Here is a 25,000-nt window from a genome sequence, read left to right as displayed (position 1 = left end):
GAGAGAGAGAAATAGAGAGAGAGTCATCATGCTGTTCTAATGTTGAAAGAACAACAAACAGGAGGAAATGTTTTACTACACCTTTGTATCACCGAGCTCAAAAACAATACTGTTACCCATCTGTTTTCTCTGTGTGTGTGTGATAGAAAGCAAGACTGTCCAGCATGAAAAGATGAGTCATCAAAGGTCTCAACATTTCTACCCATTTCCTCCACTCTGCCAAGAAAGCGAATGACACCAAAAGGTCAAAAGATCAGCAACAGCTTTTTGCTTGTAATCCAAAACTGTTTGCCGGTGCCATCTTCAGCATCAGGTCACTAGAGACAACCATTCACTTCCCCATCTACACATTATAAATGTTACAAATATAGAGTTTGTGCGTTAGACGTGTATACAGTAATACATAAATAAAGCCTACAGCTTCAGGATGTACAAAAAAGCCCAGTAGTGCCTGTCCTCAGCCTCATCCTCTAGCTCTCCCTGCCGGATCTCCAGGTGTTCCCAGGCCAGCCGGGAGATGTAATCCCTCCAGTGGGTCCTGGTTCTGCCTCAAGGCCATCCCCCCAACATCCCTCCAGTTGGCCATCCTTCACATACCTCCAGCGAGAGGTGAACTGGGAGGATGTCCAAAGCCCCTCAACTGGCTCCACTCGACACGGAGGATCTGCGGTTCTGTTCTGAGCTCCTCCCGGACAACTGAGCTCCTTACCCCATCATGGAGAGAGAGCGCCATCGTTACCCAGAGTTCATGACCACGCGTAAGGGTGGGGACATAGATAGGTGAAACTCAGCTGCCTCTTCACATCTACAGACCAATACACCTAACCTATGGTCGGTCTCGTGATCCCTCTTCCTATCACTCATGAAGACCCCTGAGTTTCTTAAATTCTTCTATAATTAGAGCCTAGAGTAAAAATGGTGTGATGCACGACAAGAGTGTCATAGAGGAAATGAAAAAGGACAGTCATGATGGCTTGATAAACCACCTCACTTCATGGTTGGCTCTTTATTAGATGTTCAGTAAACACTGTAAGGGACTTATGGGCATTTCAGTGAGCTCTACAAAGCCCAATTTCTGCACAGCCATCGGTAATGAGACTCAGGGGACGGAAGCATCAAGTCCAATGCAGAGTGCAAAGGGATGGATAAATCTGGACTTGCAGAAATGTGAATATGCAGATGGACTTAGTAAAATGCTATTATACTGAATATGACATTATGACATTTTGATAGGCTATTAATGCTTTGTGTAATGAATTAAATGAAAATTTGCAGAAACTACCCAATGGGCACAGAATATTATTTCATAATAGCTTGGCATTTGGTCAGATGCTTAAGAGCTGCATATTGGAATTTCATGGCAGATAAAAAAAAAAAAAAAAAAAAAAAAAAAAAAGACAATTGTCATTTATAGATCAGTCACAAATTTACATAACATGGATTTGAATTCAAGCATGTGTGTGACTTTTTGCATGTTCATCTGTAATTGTATTATCAAGGTCGTTTGCATGTCACAGTACGTTGACTCGCCACACCAGTACAGACCAAGCCAGTTTTAGCCCACTTCTTTTAATGAAACTGAAACTGAATCGGATAATGTCATCTAACCCAAATTTAGAAACTTTAAGGTCACATAGGGAGCATTACTGATAAAAATGTTTCAACACCCCCCCAAAAAGGGCTAAAACATCTCATTAAATGTGCAAGAATGTGCCCGCACGCACACACTCCCATATAATATATATATATATATGTAGGCCATACTTGGCTGATTTGGTAATGTTTTTATTCGCTAAACGAAATTTCATGAGTTTCTAGCAGAACCATGCAGGTACTTACTGTACCACTCTGCCCGTGGTACAAATTGTATAATGCGTCGCGCACCGCTCATTCTCCCCGCTCTTTTGTCTCAGGTCGTCGACGAGCGGCGAGATTGCGGGGGAATGGGTTGCCGTCGAATCTAGCCGCTTCATCAACTCATTTAATGCGTTGTTAGGCACATTAAAGGATGGCTGATTCGCGACGCTTCCCATTGATGTGGTGGATGGAAAGGTTTGAAGAGTTATTGCGAAATCACACTATGACAGGTAGAATTACTAGCGTTAGACAGCGCAGAAACTGCACCCCTCAGTCACCCCTACTCAGTGTTCAGCCCCGTGCGCTGTACATGTTTGTTGTTGAGTCAGATTTTTAGATTATGAAGCATCCTGATCTGACCCCTTTTCAGAGACCTCGTCTGTCGTGTTTGTGATTGCTTATAATTGGCGAGAGAGAGAGAAAGAGACTTTTGCAGCGAATACGCCGCTAATTGGTCCGCTTCAATCCTGCAGCTCCCCGCTGTCTGAATAACGGCCTCTATGCAAAGACAGCTTTTCCTTTCACTTTGGCAAGACATTGGCCAACGTCGTAAATCATTTTAATTTGAAGAAGATCTTGGGATTGTGGTCAGATGGAAAGTCCTGGGTGGTTTCTGCCAACCACCCTTCGATTTTAGGACTTTCGGCTAAAGGCTGCTTGTTAAGCACACTTCAGCTATGCGTGGCGTCTCAGCGTGGCCTCCTGGTTGGTGCGTGTAAGGCTTACTGGTCATTCCAGGTTCTTCCTCACAGACATGCCCTGTTTAAGAGGGGAGAGCGCAGCTGCAAAGTGTTCAAGAATCTCCAGGAATTTCTATCATCTGTCCATCTGTCAGTTAATGAATGCATGTTTCAATAAATAAGCAAATAAATGACCTAATCGTGTTTCTTCCCTTAGACTGGTTTTGTAAGTTCACTCACATAAAGTGGGCCCACACACACCGCTCCAGTTACAAATGTTTATTTGTTTGCTTGCCTACCATTCCTGGGAGTTTTTATTACAATGTCTTCACCGTTTGGCCCTGGGGCTGGAGGTATCTGGTGGATACAGATGAGCAGTAACCCACTGACCCTAACTGCAGTGCCACGTCCACAGGCTGGACGTTAACCATTTCCTGTTGGTAGTACATTTAATTCAGACAGGAGACATAACAGTCAAACCCTAAGCAAGGCTGGCCTTGGATCTCAAAAACACTGACAGTGCAACTGGATAGTGTAAGATAACGGAAGTAATTACGGAGGCACAGTCGTGCTGGCATTTCTTTTTACTTTCTGGCAATTACTCATAACATTATAGTATTAATATGAAAATAAATGGGTGTACTGCACCTGGTTAATGATAGCTGGGAATGTACAGGAGGAGAAGGGATTACTGTAGAGTGTGTGTGTGTGTGTGTGTGTGTGTGTGTGTGTGTGTGTGTGTGTGTGTGTCAGTAATGGGATTTGGTCAGCAGAGCAAAGGCTCTTTTGTAGAGGTGAGAGCACCTATTAAAATCACTTCACATAAGTCTGCTCCCTGTGTATTGTTTGTTTGTTTATTTGTGTGTAAACTTTGACCTAGCCATTATAATAGGTATACTTAAGAGTCTGTCATAGTGTGTGTGTGTGTGTGTGTGTGTGTGTGTGTGTGTGTGTGTGTGTGTGTGTGTGTGTGTGTGTGTACTTTGGTGGACCAGTATCCAGTAATGTCCAGGAATGGCTCACGCATTTTTTAGCACTATTTATGGACTGGCTGGTTCTGTGGGTCTATGCTTGTGTGTGTGTGTGTGTGTGTGTGTGTGTGTGTGTGTGTGTGTGTGAAAGCGCATGTCTCCTCAAAAGAAGAGACTTGTGCAGTTGGCATGGTAACATCACTTTGAGTGACAGCTCTAAAGCATAGGGGTGTGTCCGGGCGTGACAGCTTGATGGCAGGTATTACACTGACTGACAATCGTTTTCTCATGAGTTATGAAAATATGAAAGAAAAGGGGAAAGAGAGAGAGTGAGCTAGAGAGGGAGAGAAAGAGAGAGAGAGAGAGAGAGAGAGAGAGAGAGAGAGAGAGAGAGAGAGAGAGAGAGAGAGAGTAGGGGGTGACCTTGCATCGAGGGCACACATCACCAGTATGATCATGTGGTTTAATTGCCCACAGTGGCCAATAACATTACCCACTGAGAATTAATGGCACCAAACGGTGTCCTCTGCGTATCACCCACTTAATGTAATGTACAAGGACACACCACACCCCCATGATACTACACACACACACACACACACACACAAACACACACACACACACACAAATATTAAGGCACATTCAATAGCTTTCACATTCCATACAGTCACACACATACCTTCAAATTTCAAAAAACAAAACAAACTTCAGCTTCATGTGCATACACACATAGACCTTTGTACCTTTATAAGCACTCTATCCTTCTCTCATAAACATACACACACGCTAATACTCACGCACAGTTTCCGCCTTACAGCCCATTACGCTAGTAGAGACATGCAGCTCTGTTCTATGGTGAGCTTGGCTGCCCTGTTGTAATACCAGCCTCAGTGAAGAAGCATAGTTATATTTACAAAATGGCTTCCCAAACCCCATTACCAGAACAGGCTAGCCTGCTTTGTCCTGCAAAGTGATCGCTATCTTAGCTCGGCCTGCGTGGCAAGTTGATTTCTTGCTGTATCATTTGGAAAAGCTGGAGGGATAAAAACATACATTCCATGCGAGCTTGCCAGGGACGGAGAGTCGGAGAGTCGGAGGGGTGGAGGGGTGCATAGAGGAGAGTGGTGTAGTTGAAGGGCGCTGCCTTTTGGTGCTAAGTGAATATAAAATGCCTGTGTGTGGGAACAGTTCACATGCTGTGTGCTGATTTGATAATAACAGAGTTGGACAGCAACAGTTATCACTAGCGCTTTCTCTGTCCTTGACCGTTATTCCCCGGTAGCTGGCTGGAGGCCCTTTCTCTCTCTATCCTTCCCGCCCATAGCATGAACAGGCTTCCAAGATACTGGCATACTCAGAAGGACAAAGCCCCTCGCTTAGCGCAGGGGTACCACATGGGCAACACTGTGTGTGTGTGTGTGTGTGCGTGCGTGCATGATGGATAAAGATATCATTGTGACAGGGGATGAGATATCAATATACAGACCTGGGATAGGGATTTGTCCTTCTATTGCATATCTGCACTTATATGGAAATTGTGTTTGTGTGCGTAGGGGGTAGCAAGGGCACAGAGGCATTCAGTGCATGACTCATCATTTGCAGCATTTAGCTGAGGCTTTTATCCAAAGCAACTTACAATTACAACTGAGTACAACTTGAGCAATTAAGGGTTAAGGGCCTTGCTCAAGGGGCCCAACAGTGGCGACTCGGCAGTGGTGGGGCTTGAACTAGCAACCTTCTGATTACAACTTAAGTACCTTAACCACTGAGTACCACATTGGCAATCTCTCACACACACACACACACACACACGCACGCACACACACACACACACACACACACACACACACAGAGGGAGGTGGAAAGTAAAACATGACTTTGCAAGACCAACGCTTATCTAACCAGGGAGGTTAGTTTCAGCACATTTTTTGACTCGAGTCAGTGAGCTTCAGTAGCTGGTGCCTAACTCTTTCAGCCCGAGCAACTGGTGGATACCTCAGTATGTGTCCTGTAATGAACTGCAGCGTTGAGGTGACCCCCGGCACTGCCAGGCAGGCCCTGTGCTGCTCCCAGTCAGCCCTGAGGAGGAGAAAAGCTCCTCTGCTGCTAAAGTGTGGCTTTACACAGACTGGATCAAACATCAGTCTGCTGAACCCACTCTTTAATTGACTGATTAATTGAAATAACAAATGCACCATGTAACGCTAGTTGTTAAGGTGGACTTGGTGATGAATTTTGACACAAACTCACTATTCTCTAATCACTTTTCTCATGAGGAGCAACACACACACACACACACACACACACACACACACACACACACACACACACACACACACACACACACACACACACACACACACACACAATAATATAATACCAAAGCATATTTCCTAGTCCCTTAATTAAATGCAATGACTATTTCTCTTCTAATATGAAGCTTTTTGGTTTTGGCAAGTTTCCACATAACTGATGCCAAAGACTACAAATAAAAAAAAACTCCACAAATCCTGATGCAAATCCAAGTGAACCTGCTCAAGATTATCCTTTAGGGCTCATGAAACTGAGTACGTGTGTCTAAGGCAGAGATTACCCACCCCACAGCTCACCTGTGATCGTTCCCGGGACCTTCACTTCATACTGATGCCCAGTAAGTATATAACGTCTCCCCCAACCCTCTCTGCTTCGCTTCTGCATGGATTTCTGAGATGATTATTACTATAGCATGAGAGTGTAGTATAACTCTTCAGGCCTGGTGTTTCCGTGAGAACCCCGTTTATCTAACCACACACACTCAGCTCCTGCTTCCCCACCAGTCTCAGCATATCCAGAGGGACTTCCTTTCTTCTCTTTGCACGTGTGTGTGTGTGTGTGTGTGTGTGTGTCCTGGATCTCCTTGGAGGCTATTATGTGTTTAAACTAAAATTCAGAACTTTTCATCTTTCAGTCTCAGTGTATATAGCACAGTTTTCACACTTGTACAAGGAATGTTCCATATCCTGTTTTCTTATGGGCAGTAGTGGAGCAGACGTGGATGAGCCAAGAAAAAGTCTGTTTTTTTTGTGTGTGTGTGTGTGTGTGTGTGTGTGTGTGTGTGTGGTTGTGCTAACTGTCAGAGGTTTGACTGATTACTAACAGTCATAATCCATCATTCATCATAGTTGAGAGCCAGTTCTACAGAACTGTGTGATGACCCTTCTTCCTCAACCATGCACACACACACACACACACAGAAAGAGAGAAAGAGAGTGAGATTTACTTACCCGATACAGTAATGACATTTTATGCACTTTCCATCTTTCAGATAGACAATTCTGGAAATGAGAGGTCTTTATATCAGTCTAAATCTCGAGATCTTTAATTAGAGGCAACTTCATCAACCAGAGATCCCTCATAAAATGATGACAAGTCAGAAATGATTAATTACCGTGCAGGAGCTAAGGCACCTGTGTCTTTCAGCCCCTCTGAAGGAGGGTAAACCTGTAGGTGTCTGCTGATAAGAGTCCTGCCACAGAGAAGCCGATTAGCAACATTTAGGCCTGCGTCTCTTAGGCTACAGTTCTAAATTACACTGCCACTGGCTATTCCCCCCACACGAACATAAAACAAACAAACAAAAAAACAAAAAGTTTTCTTTTATTCCAGGAAGAGGATTCCAGGAATACTGCACATCATAATTGGTGACAAAGAAGTGGATGATCAGCTATGACTTTACCCAGCACGCTTCTACCAGGAAACAAGTGTGCCTTCTGCCTGACTTTAGCTTATGTTATTATTTACAAAGAATGTTTGTTTTTTGTTTTTTTCTCTGTTTATGCCTGAAAACAGTCTTTAGGAGTGGCGGTAACAGGTCAGATCTGATCAAGCCATTTCAGATTTAGAGTTATTGGCTAAACATATCCAGCACACTTTGCCCTGGACAGAGGTGTTATGGATTTTTAGTATGTGACATCCATCTCTCTCTGTCGCTCTGTCGCTCTTACTCTCCTGCCCCCTCCTTAGCCAAATCAAAGTGATTTAAAAGTTCCACATAATTATATATGCGATTAAGTCCGATCTCCAAGCACCACAGTCTCCATCAGCCTCCTATTATGTTCATGCTAATAAGTCTTACATTTCATAGCAGAACACACACACAAAGGAAGTAAACAAGCGGTATCCATTCAGAATAAAGGACTTTATTGAAAAACTCCCAGGGGACTTTATGTATATGCAGTAGCGAGGAGCATTTGCGATGGAGACGGTATATTAGAAATGTTTGGACGTTATTAGCGTAGTGAAGCGTGGCTAATGCAGACGGCTCAGTATACGGCCAACGTGCTTCCATTCTGAACCCACGCCAGGCCCTCCGTTTTTCCTTGGCAGGCGGGAAGATGGATACCAGGAAGACAGAAAGAAGAGAAGTGGAGTGAGATTAAAAAAAATGAGGTAAGAGCGAGTGAGACAGGGAGAAAGAGAGAAAGGAGAGGCAGATGGAGAGAGAGAGACAGGCTAAGAGAGGCAGAATCGGTGTATGAAAGCATGTAAGCATAATAACGTTGTGGATGTAGTCGTGAAACTACACGTGGCCCTGCGCACGTGTGTGTGGTTATGAACAGCCCTTGGAAGCAGTTTGTGAGGGGGGCCGATATTTGGGGATGGTAGCGGTGGACGCCTTCACTTCCTGAGTGCAATTCATGGCACGGCACGGCACATGCGCCCGCTGGGGTGGTGTCGCCATGGTGACAGTGATGCACACAGACTGGCAGGTCTCAGCTCAATGGACCTGTTCTGTCTGAGTCAGAATATAGCAAAAAGTGCTGAGAAGGCATGCACGCACGTGCACACACACACACACACACACACACACACTTCACTACTGATGAGAACAAATGGGAGGTGTCTCATCTGCACAGATGCTCCCGACAGGGTATACAACCACACACTGTCTTTCTTCTACAAACACACACAGAGTTAATGTACCCACACTCCTCTCCACACCCCACACCGATAGCCATCTAAACATCATTAATACTGTAATTCCCCCACTTTGTTAAACTGTCTCTCTAATACGGTCCATCAGAAGGCAAAGTTCACAGCTGGAGGAGCTGAGGAGTGAGGTAGAGAAGTGGAGCGAGTGAGGAATAATGCTGGTGACGTGAAGGCTGCAAAATCATCTCACTCTGCCTGCAGGGCTCATCACCTTTAACCTCTGACATCACTGACATCCTCACCATGTTCCTGCATGGACTATCGTTAACACTGCCCATTAATTGTCATCAGCACACACACACACACACACACGCACACACACACTAACATGTAAATACACAGGGTTAATTACTGCAGGAGAGTTCTGGTGGAGGCCTGACATTTTCCTCAGCTCAGAGTGGCTGAAATGTGCATTGCATTATTTATAGTGGCTTCTGCAATAGACCCAGCGCTGTACAGCTCTGCTTGAGCTGTGTATATTCATGTATAAGGGGTGTGTGTGTGTGTGTGAGAGAGAGAGAGAGAGAGAGAGAGAGAGAGAGAGAGAGAGAGAGAGAGAGAGAGAGAGAGAGAGAGAGAGAATGGTATGTTCAACATAAGCACTCCACTTTAATTAGCGGGAAGGTGATTGACCACTCAAACTATAAATTCATTTTAAATGCAGTAGGAGGGGCCTCTCTTTCTTACACACACACATACACACACACACACACACACACACACACAAACACACACACTTTGTCTGACAATTAACATATATAACCACTTGTCCATCTGATTTATTCATTCTAATAAACTCAGCATAAAGTGAAAATCTATATGGGTTTGTGTACGCACACACACACACACACACACACAGTATTAATCTTTCTTTCCTTTTTTCTCATTCTCTATGCCTGTGTGTGTGTGTGTGTGTGTGTGTGTGTGTGTGTGTGTGTGTGTGTGTGGTTCAGAAGCCTGAGCTTGTTGGATGGGTGGTGTGTCTCCACCACGGCCAAGTCTAAAAGAAGCCGTGAATCAGAGCAGCCACCTACTTCAGTGCCATTAATATAGCAGTGCAGGCGGCAGAGAGGCAGTGAACAACAAGGAAAGAAGGTTATGAGGAAGGAGTACACACACACACACACACACACACACACACACAGGAGGGAGGAACCCTAGAAAGCTAGAAAACAGTGGAAGAGGAACAATAAAAGAGAAAGCGCAGGGAGAGAGAGAAAAAGTGCAGTAATAGGTGCTCACAATCAGAGCGTTAAAACAACACACACACACACACACACACACACACACACGTCTGGCTTGGCTGGCTAAGTATGGCCAGACGTTCTTGGGTTCGATGTCCAAACACCATTTCTCAGGCCCTCGCTGGAGGACAAGCTCATCTGTTTATGTGCGCGGGGGCACGGCCTCGAAGCACACAGCGCACCAATCACTGCCCCTCGCTCTTCCACCAGCATCTTTAATTGCCGTTTTCTCCTTGCCTGAACCTCAGCTGAGGTTTTCATCTGTCACTTGGCTAGCTGGAAATGCGTGTGTGTGTGTGTGTGTGTGTGTGTGTGTGCGTGTGTGTGTGTGTGTGTGTGTGTGTGCGTGTGTGTGTGTGTGTCACCCCTTCCTGTTAATCCATCTGCCAGGCTCACACCTGGAGGTATATGGCTGTGCCTGAGCATTTAAGAGAGAGATCATCAGTTATGTGTGTGTGTGTGTGTGTGTGAGTGTGTATGTGTGTGTGTGCCCATCACAGATTATTGACTTTCTGCTGGACTGATCATTTTTGCAGTTGCCTTGTTTCTTATATTAATGTACAGAATGAGTATTTTCTACCAGTGAGGACCATCATTCACATATTTCTGATCGTTTACTCATCACACAAACAGAGGAAAGGAGAAATTCTGACAATCTTACTGGATTCACCTTACTAGATTACTAAATCCCAGCTCTGCGCAGCTGTGCAAGGACTCCTGGGTTAGAAGGGGCTAGAGAGACAGTCGACCAACAGACAGTACTGACAGAATGGGTTTCATTTCACATGGCCTTTTTTTCTCTTTGGAAGGTTTTCTCCTTGAATCCTTTTTTTTATTTTGTCTTGGGATGTGTTGAAGGGCAGTCCTTCAAATACACTCATATTCTCTCTCTCTCTCTCTCTCTCTCTCTCTCTCTCTCTTCTCTCTCTCTCTCTCTCTCTCTCTCTCTCTCTCTCACACACACACACACACACACACACACACTAGAGGTCAGAGAACGTGCGTGTCGGTGTTGATGAATGAACGCAATAGTGTCGTTCAGGACAAACCTACTTTAGCTCAGCCCACATGTGGCTACATCCTGAAAAACAGCAGTTGCGTGTGTGTGTGTGTGTGTGTGTGTGTGTGTGTGTGTGTGTGTGTGTGGGTGGGCGGGTGGGTGTGAGAATATGTACATATATGTCTGAGAATGAAAGCAAGAAACCTCCACACCTTTTTGCAAAATAATTATTTAGAAAGCTCTAAAATATAAAAACGAATTTGCAGATATCTTCTGAATATTATGCGGAACGCTGGATAAAATGCCATCTGTTTTTACGGTTCTCTCTTTATGGTGACTCCAGAGTACCTGCCCATTTCAAGTTCAAGTTCAAGTTTGGTTTATTTGTCACATACATAGTCATACACAGTATAACTCGCAGTGAAATGGTTTCCCAGTCATTTACTACCGTATTAACACACAGAAACACAGAATACAGTGTGATTAGAAGCATTTGGGTTACACAAAGAACACTGGTGCAGTAAAACCTAAAGTGGTGTTTCTGCATGGAAAATAATTTAAGGCTGAGGATCTATATATAAAATATGACCTCTCTGCATTTTATGTAACCTGATATATAAATGAGACTGGACCACTTGGTGTCCAAGTCTAGGAGAGCCGAGGCTGTGCTGTGTGTGGCTGGGAGCTGCTGTGTTGGAGGGACGTGGAGGGTGCTGGAACTTCTCGTTCTGTTCGCTATGCTGCCCAGTAACTCTCAGGACAAACCAGTTCCATATGTGTGTGGGTGAAGAGTTCATCAATCCAGCTCCCAAGGAACCGAGGGACAGCCCAGGCCTGTGCAGTAATCCACCTCACAAATAATGCGTGCTAGTGTTTGTGTGATTCAACGAGAAATCCCTCTGCTAAATATAAGCCTAGTGATATGTTATCCACTCCACTGTGGATCATGGTGAAGGTTTGACTGATACAGAAAGAACTGCAATAAAATCTTAATCCCCTCCTTGTCTGTTTCTCTCTCTACGAATCTTTCTCGCTTTCAATTTCTCTGTCGTGTCTTTCTGTTTCTCTCTCTCTCTCTCTCTCTCTCTCTCTCTCTCTCTCTCTCTCTCTCTCTCTCTCTCTCTCTCTCTCTCTCTCTCTCTCTCTCTCTCTCTCTCTCTCTCTCTCTCTCTGTGCCCGCCCTTTTATTTCACTCTCTGGGAATCAGCCCAGAAGCGATGTCTTCTCTGTCGGACTTCTGTGAGTGTGTTGATTCGCTTTCTTTCTAAGCGTCTGCGTTTTATCCCTCAGCCTATCGGCTGTTCTTTTTCCTCTGTCGGCTGCTATTTTTATGGTCTACAGGCAGACGTGTTGACAAGACAATGGGATGTACTTTGGTTCTGTGAAGCTAGTAAAGCCCAAGTATGTGAGTCGAAGCACATTTTATAGAGTCGCTAACATCACGACAACCTTAATGTCTATCTGATGGGAGAACGGGCTGTTCAGCTGATCCCGAATCAGCTGTGTGCCGCTGGATTATTAGTTGGTGAACAGAACCAGCATAGAGTTGAGGGCGGATGGGGTGTTTCCATCTGGACCGTATGGCAGTTTGTCTCTCAAAGCAAGAGCAAAACAAGCACCAGTGCAGATAATGCAGTCGAGCAGGAGGTTGAAACAGCAGAGTAAACCAACCTGAGGCATGTAGTCAAATAGAAAATGTCACCATGAACTGGCTGTGTACAATTTCAGAAGTAAGGACTCACTCACGAGTTTAACAGCAATGCACAACTGAGTAGACCATGGAAAACCTCATTTGTGGATGATCTAAGAATGCTGTACCCAGATGTGTTGGAGATGTGAAGAGAGCACAATACCAGCTTTTCCTCAGGGAGGTTTCAAATAGGAGAAACCACTGCTACATGTCCTTAAAAGTCCTACACAGCTTTGGGGTGAGTCCTGCAGACAGAGCTGAGGATTGACCTGCACCACAGTAATGAATGTTGAAAGGGCAGAGACACCCAAAGCACTGCTCAGGCATCAGTCCTCCATATCAGCTCATGCAGGGGCACGCACGGCTGCCAGGAGTACTGTCTTGCACTCCTTTACGATAACACGCCCTCCGACAGCCGAGGGAGAGGGACTTAGAAAAGGCACGGGAGCACCTTAACTGTTCAAATTTAACCAAAGACCTCAAAACTTGATTAATGTTACCATCACCTTGCAGTCTTGTTTCAGAACAATGACCTGAAACATACAACCTGAGCAGCTATGGAGTTTTTCAGGGTTCAGAAAACAGTAGAATATAAACTGAGCAAGTCAATGATGGCATGGAGCACATTCAACACAGTCACATGACAAGCAGCCCCCAAAATGACAGAACATTCAAAATGGCTGCACTGCAGGTACAGACTTTTAGTGGCACAAGGACTTACAGCTGTATAAAAAAGCGCAGATTCCTATATGGTTTACCCAATATAGATGTAAATGCCTTTGAACTGAAGTTGATGTTGTGCACTTTAACCTCATGTGTCCTCATTTTAAAACTCATTTTAAATCCAGTGTGCTGGAGGACAGGAACATCAAAACTGGTCTGGAAAATTATTTAAAGTCTGAACTCTAAATAATTATTTCAGTGAAGAGATAAGGTTTACTCTTTAAAAAGTATTTTTTTATTTACAGACTAGTGAAATTAATGGATGTAAGGATGTGCGCTTTCTCTCTCTCTCTCTCTCTCTCTCTCTGTCCTCTTCTCACCCTCTCTCTCTATAGGGAATCGTCCTCTCTGTTCCAGAGTCCTGCTGGGTGTGGAATCCCCAGACTCCTCAGAAATCCATCTCAAGTATTCACCCTGAAATATCTCTCCCTTCTCATTCCACGTGAGCGGCAGCCAGTGGCCTGTGACCAAGAAACACCTTGGAGTTAAACGTCATTGCAGAAAGCAGCAGGCAAAAGAAAGAGACAGACAAGAGAGAGAGAGAGAGAGAGAGAGAGAGAGAGAGAGAGAGAGAGAGAGAGAGAGAGAGAGAGAGGGAATTTAAAGCCCTAGGGGAAATATGTCTGAATAGCAGGCGTTCGCATCAGCCTCGCTCCCCTCAACCCCTACGCACTCAATAGTTCACTTGTCCACTGAGCAAGTGTGCAGGGCGCATGTGGAATCTGCAGCCATTCTTAATGGCTTTCCTCTTTCTGCACCATTTCAGGTTTACCCACCCAGTCAGGTCTGCGTGGGTCGGCCTGCCTTGGAGCGCAGGAGATTTGTGGCGCCAGCGCTCAATGAAACTCTTTATTCTATTCGTGGTAAATCGAATCAATTGAACGTGTATTTTTTTCCACGTGTTAGATGAAAAATATGCTGGAAAAAATAGCAGCCTTTTAAAGTTTTGCGAACTGAATTATGGAATAGCGGGTTCAAAGGCGTCTTTGGAATTTGTTTGTCAATAATGTGTTTCCACATAAAAGCTTTCTTCTTAGGTCTTACACTCAACATACATAAACACGCACACAAATAAATAACCCCCATGGGCACATATGGGGACAAAAACACACATATGCACATAAGAACACAAACACACATCCACACACACACACACACACACACACACACACACACACACACACACACACTCACACAAAAAACAAAAAAACAAAAACGTGTCTCTGCCAATGCAGTGTTCATGGTCCAGGCAACTCAGGAAATAATGAAATCCTCTCTGAAAACAAGTAAACTCTACATCTCCCAGACCTCCTACGACTCGCTGGCCGAGGTGCATAAAAGCACACTTCAGGTTTACTCCTCCCAGATTCCAAATGTAACCCCAAAACTTTTCCCTACTTACTCCGCTATCCTTGCCCACCTTGGGAAAGCTCCCTGTTGCTCTAGGTTATGGGACCCCATGGGTGAGGTGTTTTCCCAGAGGTGGATGCTACGAACTGCACCACAGAACCCTCTGCAAACGTAGGCCAGGTCACATGATCAGGCCAAGCAGACACAGAGGTGATGGGCCTGTCCTGTATCATGTCTGATTAAGGGATCGAATTCATTAAAAGTGCTGGCAAAACAAATGAATGTGTGAAATGGAAACGAGAATCTGCTATAATTAAGGAGAGACTGGTTTGATTAAAGAAAAACTGGAATAATTAAAGAGAGACTGGTACAATTAAAGAGAGACTTGTATAATTAAAGAGAGGCTGGTATGATTAAAGAGAGGCTAGTGTAATTAAAGAGAGACTGGTATGATTAAAGAGAGACTGGTATAATTAAAGAGAGACTGGTATGATTAAAGAGACTGGTGTAATTAAAAAGTTACCGGGTGAGTTGTGAGATGTAATCTCAGAGCTACAGCACCACCTTTGCCCTGGCTCAAAATGTAGTGCACATTTGACAGACAACTCATTGGCTTTGTTCTGAATCCAAATACTTCCCTGTGCAGTAATTCCATAAGTAATAAGTCAAACAAGACTCGACTCTGGTTTAATCTCCCATCTGATGTTTCATAACCTAATTCACACGGGAACACAAGTCAGAGTGTTTTAGGAGTAGATGAAAAAGGTGCCGATACTGTGGAGGGAAATGAACATGTGCCGGGGCCACGTAGGTACCCCCACAGGGGTGAGAAGTTAGCCTACATTCACCCCTTCACGGCTTCCATCTTGAAGCGGGGGAAATTATAATTGACAGCCTGGCTTATACTCAACTAGCAGTTCACGGGGAAGTCATGGAGTAAGGAGAGAGGAAGGGAGCGAGGAAAAGATAAACATTTGCGGGCTATGCCTACTTTCCTCATAGAAAGATGCTAACCATAGTAATAGTTCATTAATGCTAGTTAGGACCAGCTAACATAATACAAATGAGATTATTTTAATATTTTAATTTTTGCATGATGCAAAAAAGATTATATTAACAGGCTACTTTTTTTTTTGGAGTTTGACATTTTAGCATTTGGGGGCGAAGCACCGCTTCAACAGGCTGAACGAGGAGGGTGAAAGGACAGAACGAAGAGATATGTGACAAACCGAGCACACAAAATGCAGAAGGACTAAGATTAAGCATGTCTGACTGAATGTAAATGTAAAAACAAGGTGTCCTCTTTCTGCGGTGCCTGTGCTCTCTAATGCTACAGACGAAAACACGTCTGTCTTCGAGAAACCTAATGCCTGGCGGTAAGTGCAGCACTTTTAGCCAGCGCTGTCTTAAATTCTTCAGAGCAGGACCTGGTTCAGTCAAGTGTTAGCCATTTGCATTGGTAATGGTTAAATATCCTTCAATTAAATGCAATTACTGCTTCGAGTCCAGAGGAAGAGGGCTGCCCCGGTCATTCTTTCTGTCGGAAGGTTTCAGAGGATTGCTGAGGTGAGCCGCTTTAGAATTTGGTGTGTCGGAAGCGAAGTGCTCGGAGCAGCTAAATTGCTAGCATGTTTTCGCTAAGAGGCTACCACGCTGACAGTTCTGTGCCCCTGTGCTTTCATCTGCTGAAATTACAGTGCGACTGCAAGGCCGGGTACAGAGACAGATGCCTCCCACACACTGTTAACACACACACACTTCCTCCTTCACACACACACACACACACACACACACACACACACACACACACACACACACACACACACACACACACACACACACACCAAGAGAGACACAAACACCAGCAGGGACAGCTAACAAACAGAGCTTTGAAGAACACAGAGCTCACGCTTGCAGTGAAATGATGTGTCAGGGGTTGCACCCGATGAAAAGCAGTTCAGTACTAGGCAGGGGTGTGCTGAACTCAATACATAAATGCACACCCACACACACACACACACACACACACACATGCACACACACACACACACACACACACACACACGCACACACACACACACACATACGCACACACACAAACACATACACACTCAACTGGGAGGTAATTGGGAGGTAATGCAGCATATAAACAAAGTGACTCACGTTCTCTCGTTCGCAGGTTAATGGTCCATGGCTGATGGGTTTCTCGGTCTCTCTTTCTCCCCATCTAATACAGCTATATCCTCCAAGATGGCCACTAACCACTGACACACACCTCATTCTGAACGCAGCACATTAAAGCTGCCCAATTAAGCATACTGAGTGGGACCAATGGGAGCTCAACAACACACTTTGCCAGATAACACGTTATCCTACTGGGCTGGATTTTTCTTGAGTGCACACGCACCTATGAAACACTTGCCCCTTTATGCCCTGTGTAAACTATAAGAACCTGTCCCAGATTATAAGGACCAGCCGTTTTTGAGTTGCAAGCTGTTTGGTCAGTGTGACGTTTTCTGGTGTGAGGTAAGCAATGACATAGTTTCGACCCACCCTATCTGATTCTGGAGTGACAGTTTACATTTTTTCACTAAGAGCTGACAATAGCCAATCAGCCCATCCAAGCCTAAAAAGCACCGATTATGGTTATCGCGGGTTCAAAGTTAGCCGTGCTGTGTGATTGCTTGGGTACCATGTTTACTTTTTCAAAACACTGATTAAAACTTCTGTTATTGTCTACACGTTGATTTTGTTTTTGCTCCTGACACCAGTGGTTGTTTTCAGTGACTTTCCAAAAATGTAGGTTGGAGTTCACGAACCCCTCCCTCTGGATTCCCACTAAAGTGCACTACAGAAATCTCCATTTTTTCCGTGCAGGGAACGTGGACTGCATGGATAACCCTGGCTGAGTAATCCACTCATAAACATGTTCTACTGCTACCACTCCTGCCACCTCCAGAATGTTGGTAATTTTATCATACATGGTGGCAATTTCATGCACTTAAGAATATGGCACTGCTGACCATAACTAAGCAAAACAACTATTTTTGGCTTAGAGTACATGGAGTACGTGGAGGTTAATTTTCACCATTGGCATTTGCGTTTTTAAATTGTCAATTAATCCCTTGATATCATGAAGCCATGATATTTTTAGATGTTATTATACCTTGAAAACTGCAAACTGTAATAGCCCTAGCACTGATCACTATTTAATACCTCGTAAGCTCTCAATTAACCTTTGACCTGGGAGTTTATCTTTCTCCATGCACATCAGCAATATACAAAGGTAAGCCAAGTTCCACCAGCCCACCCTTTCCCTTGAGGGAACGTTTATCATTTGAATCAAGGAACACAGGTCCACATTCCAGTGCTTAAGTCCTCATGTCCAAGAGCAGAGCCCAACCATCTTGGTTATTTTACTGGCTAAATTGGATTTGTCCCCTGATGGCTGCTTGGATAAGTGCCGAGCTCATTACAGCGAATTGAAGGACTTTAGGAAGAAATAAAGCAATCAGAGGATAAATTCCACAGACAAATACTTGTGATGGTGGCCTTTCACCCTTCTTAACCACATTACACCAAGAACAAACCAGAGGGCTTTGTTGCAAGTGCCCCTCATCACATAAATTTACTTAGGCTGTGCTTACGAGAAGTGATTACCACAATGCAACATGGCCGCATCTTCTCGTAAAACCAGTGAGGTGTGGATGAACCTTCTTCTCCACTGAGCTTGTGTTCCCTCAGTGTGTTCAGATGTTTCTGGTCCATTGTAATGAGCAGTGATGGCTAGCTTCCTCTAGCAGAATGATACCCATGTGAAAAGGAGTTCCGTGGCATTAAATTTTTCTGACTTGCTGAAAAGTCTGGCTTCTTCCAAGAAACGGCGCAGAGCGAAAGCGAGTGGGATGGAAAGAGGATGGGGAGGGAGTGAGAGGGTGATATAAAGAGGGAGTTTGTGCCGACTCTGGCTTGCTCCTTAGCTAGCTCTTCCCAAGGTGTATCGCCAGCAAAGGATACAGCATGCTTCGGCTGGAGGACGATGAGCAGGAAGACGGTGGGAAGGAGGGGGTGAAAAAGGGCAGGCAACGGCCGTAACTCGTCCTCGCCAAGGCCTCCCCTTCTACCTCCGCGTGCCTGACTGCTCTCTCAGTGGAGGGGAGGATTAACCAGTCAAACAGGATTGCAAAGGGAGGAGAGAAGAGCAAAAGAGGGAGGAGAGGAGAGAGCGAAGGATATCGGACGGGAGGGATTAGAGGAAGAGTGATCTGAACGTCGAGGTATTTTTCCACTCCAACTGACCTCTTATTTACCCTTGTCATCCTTTCTATGGGTAGAAGAACCTTGGCCCCATCAGACCATGCTTAATTTTTCATCCAACACTGAACCAAAGTTAGAGTAGTGAGACAAGCTGAGGTGTGTTTTATTAACAAACAAAGAGCTTGTGTCTTAGATACAGTAAAGCCGCAACGGCATCAATCTTTACTAAAGAAAACGGCACAGAACAAGCCATAACTGCTATCTGAACAAACTACTCACTAGACTGGAGGTTTGCTGGCTAACCTTTTACTTTGTCATCATTGTATACGGTCTTTAATAAGTGCGATAAGGAAGAGTCATATGTAACACAAATGTGAAGGCTAAAAGCAAGGTAAAACTGATGTAATGCATTGTGTACAAGGGGACCTCTGGACCAACTGAAGAGAGAGTCTTTGAAGCAAGCCTCTTAACATTTCCACAATAAAGTATTTGAGGTTTTGCAATACATTCACTATGCTGTTGTTAGTTGTAAGTCATTATATTTATTTACAGATTCACTTAAATCATTTTTTATGTTGTACAAAATTCATTTTCAAGTTTTTTAAGAAAATGTAACACTTTATCTTAACCATAACTGGTACAGTGCAACTATACTCTGTACTTACTGCGTACAGTATCTATGTGGCTGTTATACTGTTTTCCATTATATAAAAGTACAGAACAATCTTGCTGCAAATTGTTACACAGTAGATTACTGTGTAATTAATGGTACAGTTACATTGTAATCATGGTGTTGTAAAGAGTTTCTGTAAGCACTACTGTTAACATAGGACTAGATGGTACTGTAAGAAGGAACAAAGCAATCATGAAGAAAAATAAAAATTGTTTCTAATGCGTAGATGTTTCATGGTGCCTTTGCTTATGTATCAAACATTTGAAAAATTCAGTTCAGCTTCACAAAATAACATTTTTCCACTTGCCATCCCACTGACACAGGCCTCTATACTGAACTCCTTTCCCTTTGAGTTACCATCTCACTAAAAATGTCCATTTTCCATGTCCAATTTCATTACATATTTACATACTGAACACAGCTTAAACACAAATGATTAACTCTTCATATAATGACACACAGACTATGCATTTTGTGTGATTATTTTAAATCTGAAGGAAAGGAACGCCAGCCATGCCTTGTTTGCCCTTTTTGGAAAGAAAGGGAGCTTTGATAGTGAGCTGGCTTCCCCTTTACAAGCTCCAAAACAGGCCTAGAGTTGTTCCCTTCGATGTTCTGTCTGGTTTAGTCCTTATTACTGCAGACTCTAGGAAGGAAGAATACTGGAGTTTGCCTCAAAGAGTCTTGCATCCCACTATAAACGTGAAATAAAATCCAGACGACTTAGCTTTCACTGCTTTTCTTGAGCAAAAATGAGGAACAGCTCGGTGTCAGAAGATTTCTTCCCAGTCATTTGTAATAGTACGGTTGCTGTAAAATCATATCGCTGTAAATATCAGCTTGGTGTTTCCATTCAGCCTCATTACTTAACTTAAATGCTTGAGTTACTCTAGGATATAGCGGATTCTTGGAGTGTCACAAGATTAAGCCTCTTTGTAATAATGAAAAAGCCTCTCTCTATGTTTAGCTGCAATCAGTATATGTTCACTGATCCTGGGGGTCATGGAAATGCTTCCCAGAGCTGGAGCGTTATTCTCCTTTAATTAATTGGAGATCAGGGTTTTGTACATTTAAAATTGACTAGGGTTTTTTGTTGTTGGTGGGTTTTTTTTTTGCACTGTTTCTATCCTTCCATCCTGCCCAAAACAGGTAAAACCCATTGCAACATTGAGTTATTTACTGGAACAAAGACCAGGTAAAACATGACCAAACAGGCCTGGTCAACTGCACTGAAGAACAGAGTCCAGAGCCAAGGAGGCAGTAACAAAGAATCTGCCGGATGTTGGACTAATAAAACGCGATCTGAGTGGTGGGCTTCAAGTAGACAGAAAACTGCATCTGGTGAATCAGCCACAAAATCCAGAATAAAAGGAAATTCCCAGCACACTCTCACGTCACACCCACTGTCTCCTCTCCCCGCTGCTAGCACCCTGTCCACGCACTGATTCAACTAAGACAAGATACACACCTTAGTTCCCCTGTTGCTCCCTTTTGCTTTCCACACTAGGTAGTGCACCCCTCCTACACACACTAGGTAGTGCACCCTTCCTACACACACTAGGTAGTGCAGCCTTCCTACACACACTAGGTAGTGCAGCCTTCCTACACACACTAGGTAGTGCAGCCTTCCTACACACACTAGTTACTGCACCCTTCCTACACACACTAGTTACTGCAGCCTTCCTACACACACTAGGTAGTGCAGCCTTCCTACACACACTAGGTAGTGCAGCCTTCCTACACACACTAGTTACTGCACCCTTCCTACACACACTAGGTAGTGCAGCCTTCCTACACACACTAGGTAGTGCAGCCTTCCTACACACACTAGGTAGTGCAGCCTTCCTAAACACACTAGGTAGTGCAGCCTTCCTACACACACTAGGTAGTGCACCCTTCCTACACAACACTAGATAGTGCACCCTTCCTACACATACTAGATAGTGCACCCTTCCGACACATACTAGATAGTGGACCCTTCCTACACAACACTAGTTACTGCACCCTTCCTACACAACAATAGTTACTGCACCCTTCCAACACAACACTGGGTACTGCACCCTTCCTAAACATACTAGATAGTGCACCCTTCCTACACAACAATAGTTACTGCACCCTTCCTACACAACAATAGTTACTGCACCTTTCCAACACAACAATAGTTACTGCACCCTTCCTACAGACACTAGTTACTGCACCCTTCCTACACAACACTAGTTAATGCACCCTTCCTACACAACACTAGTTACTGCACCCTTCCTACACAACAATGGGTACTGCACCCTACCTAAACATACTAGATAGTGCACCCTTCCTACACAACAATAGTTACTGCACCCTTCCAACACAACAATAGATACTGCACCCTTCCTACACAACAATAGTTACTGCACCCTTCCTACACAATACTAGTTACTGCACCCTTCCTACACACACTAGTTAATGCACCCTTCCTACACAACACTAGTTACTGCACCCTTCCAACACAACACTGGGTACTGCACCCTTCCTAAACATGCTAGATAGTGCACCCTTCCTACACAACACTAGTTACTGCACCCTTCCAACACAACAATAGTTACTGCACCCTTCCTACACAACAATAGTTACTGCACCCTTCCTACACAACACTAGTTACTGCACCCTTCCTACACAACACTAGTTACTGCACCTTTCCAACACAACAATAGTTACTGCACCCTTCCTACACACACTAGTTACTGCACCCTTCCTACACAACACTAGTTACTGCACCCTTCCTACACAACACTGGGTACTGCACCCTTCCTAAACATACTAGATAGTGCACCCTTCCTACACAACACTAGTTACTGCACCCTTCCAACACAACAATAGATACTGCACCCTTCCTAGACACTCTAGTTACTGCACCCTTCCTACACAACACTGAGTACTGCACCCTTCCTACACAACAATAGTTACTGCACCCTTCCTACACAACACTAGTTACTGCACCCTTCCTACACAACACTGGGTACTGCACCCTTCCTACACAACACTAGTTACTGCACCCTTCCAACACAACAATAGATACTGCACCCTTCCTACACACACTAGATAGTGCACCCTTCCTAAACAACACTAGTTACTGCACCCTTCCTAAACAACACTGGGTACTGCACCCTTCATACACAACAATAGTTACTGCACCCTTCCTACACAACACTAGTTACTGCACCTTTCCAACACAACAATAGTTACTGCACCCTTCCTACAGACACTAGTTACTGCACCCTTCCTACACAACACTAGTTAATGCACCCTTCCAACACAACAATAGTTACTGTACCCTTCCTACACAACAATAGTTACTGCACCCTTCCTACACAACACTAGTTACTGCACCCTTCCTACACAACACTAGTTACTGCACCTTTCCAACACAACAATAGTTACTGCACCCTTCCTACACACACTAGTTACTGCACCCTTCCTACACAACACTAGTTACTGCACCCTTCCTACACAACACTGGGTACTGCACCTTTCCAACACAACAATAGTTACTGCACCCTTCCTAGACACACTAGTTACTGCACCCTTCCTACACAACACTGAGTACTGCACCCTTCCTACACAACAATAGTTACTGCACCCTTCCTACACAACACTAGTTACTGCACCCTTCCTTCACAACACTGGGTACTGCACCCTTCCTAAACATACTAGATAGTGCACCCTTCCTACACAACACTAGTTACTGCACCCTTCCAACACAACAATAGATACTGCACCCTTCCTACACACACTAGATAGTGCACCCTTCCTAAACAACACTAGTTACTGCACCCTTCCTAAACAACACTGGGTACTGCACCCTTCCAACACAACAATAGTTACTGCACCCTTCCTACACAACACTGGGTACTGCACCCTTCCTACACAACACTAGATAGTGCACCCTTCCTACACAACACTAGTTAATGCACCCTTCCTACACAACACTAGATAGTGCACGCTTCCTACACATACTAGACAGTGCACCCTTCCTACACACACTAGATAGTGCACCCTTCCTACACAACACTAGTTAATGCACCCTTCCTACACAACAATAGTTATTGCACCCTTCCTACACAACACTAGTTACTGCACCCTTCCTGCTCATACTAGGTAGTGCACCCTTCCTACACATACTAGATAGTGCACCCATCCTACACATACTAGACAGTGCACCCTTCCTACACAACAATAGTTATTGCACCCTTCCTACACAACACTAGTTACTGCACCCTTCCTGCTCATACTAGGTAGTGCACCCTTCCTACACACACTAGACAGTGCACCCTTCCTACACAACACTATTTAATGCACCCTTCCTACACACACTATATAGTGCACCCTTCCTACACAAAAATAGTTACTGCACACTTCCAACCCAACAATAGTTATTGCACCCTTCCTACACACACTAGATATTGCACCCTTCCTACACAAATCTAGATAGTGCACCCTTCCTACACAACACTAGATAGTGCATCCTTCCTACCCAACACTAGTTACTGCACTCTTCCTACACACACTAAGTTGCGCACCCTCCCTAAACAATTTAACTGCAAATCCTTGAAAAACTTGGCCAGGTTTGTCAGTTTGAAGCTCAAAACAAAACAAAGTGTCCTGTTTTTGAGGGCTTTGGGTCCTAGGTTTTCTTCTCCCAGTCCAATCCATTTCCACTCTTCCATTCCCCAAGCTATCCCTACCGACTTCAGCTTGCTTTCTGCATGCCTGCCTCTCCCTGTCTCTCACTTACTCTTTGTGAGGGATTGGTAAACAAACAGTAATGTCCAGGTTGATTTGTAGCTGTGCCATTCTACAGCCCCTTCCCAGCCACAGTGCCTGGACTAAAAGCCACAAGGAGTAATCAAGTATGGGCTCCCCGCTAGCCCACCACCCTCAGCCCTGTGGACGTGAGTGTGAGTGGACAAAAGAGGCAGAGACAGTCAGAGAAAGAGAGAGAGAGAGAGAGAGAGAGAGAGAGAGAGAGAGAGAGAGAGAGAGAGAGAGACTCTTTGTCAATACCATATTATAGTAGCTCTTTAAGGACAATGTTGCCATGTGTGGGAGTGTTTGTGTGTGTGTGGGTGTGGGTATGGGTGTGGGTGTGGGTGTGTGGGTTTGTTGGGTGTAAAGTCACTGTAGCCTGGATGTAAACAGCTTGTTCACTCCCTTGATTTTATGATCATGCACACAATGTATTGTGTTTTATGGTTAAGGACATACATAATGGGAATAAATGCTTGTGTGCTTGTTTATGAAGATATGAGTATAAACAACTCACGAGTCTGAATGAGTCTTGTGCATTACAGCCTCAGACAGAAGTCATTTGAACAAATGTGTGTGTGGGCGTGTATGTTTATATCCCAGGTGACAGTCTTGCCTGGCGACCCCAGCAAGAGTGATTTTTTTTTTTTCTCTCTGTCAGCAGTGCAATAAATTGGTTCAGTTCTCAACAGGGAGAACACTGTTAGCATGACTTAACCTTAAGCTATAGACACAGTCTCGCTGGGTAGATGTGTGTGTGTGTGTGTGTGTGTGTGTGTGTGTGTGTGTGTGTGTGTGTGTG

At 44.4% G+C, this 25,000-nt stretch overlaps 1 protein-coding gene across 9 annotated transcripts in view; it reads right to left on the bottom strand.

Annotated features, from left to right (window-relative positions):
- Nucleotides 1–16,962, bottom strand: part of LOC145659248 (uncharacterized) — a 123,115-nt gene extending 106,153 nt beyond the window's left edge. For 2 of the 9 annotated variants that reach the window (XR_014125247.1, XM_081720539.1), the window contains exon 1: nucleotides 16,650–16,962. The gene's annotated coding sequence lies outside the window, so the exon portion shown is untranslated. The remainder of the gene's footprint in view (nucleotides 1–16,649) is intronic. The other 7 variants (XR_014125244.1, XM_081720538.1, XR_014125243.1 and 4 more) reach the window with 6 other exon arrangements.
- Nucleotides 16,963–25,000: the final 8,038 nt, after the last annotated feature.

The sequence above is a fragment of the Electrophorus electricus genome, chromosome 9 (genome assembly GCF_041902795.1).
Source record: "Electrophorus electricus isolate QZ-2024a chromosome 9, ASM4190279v1, whole genome shotgun sequence".
In the NCBI taxonomy this organism is placed as follows: Eukaryota; Metazoa; Chordata; class Actinopteri; order Gymnotiformes; family Gymnotidae; genus Electrophorus; species Electrophorus electricus.
This window is presented reverse-complemented; position numbering and strand designations above follow the sequence as displayed.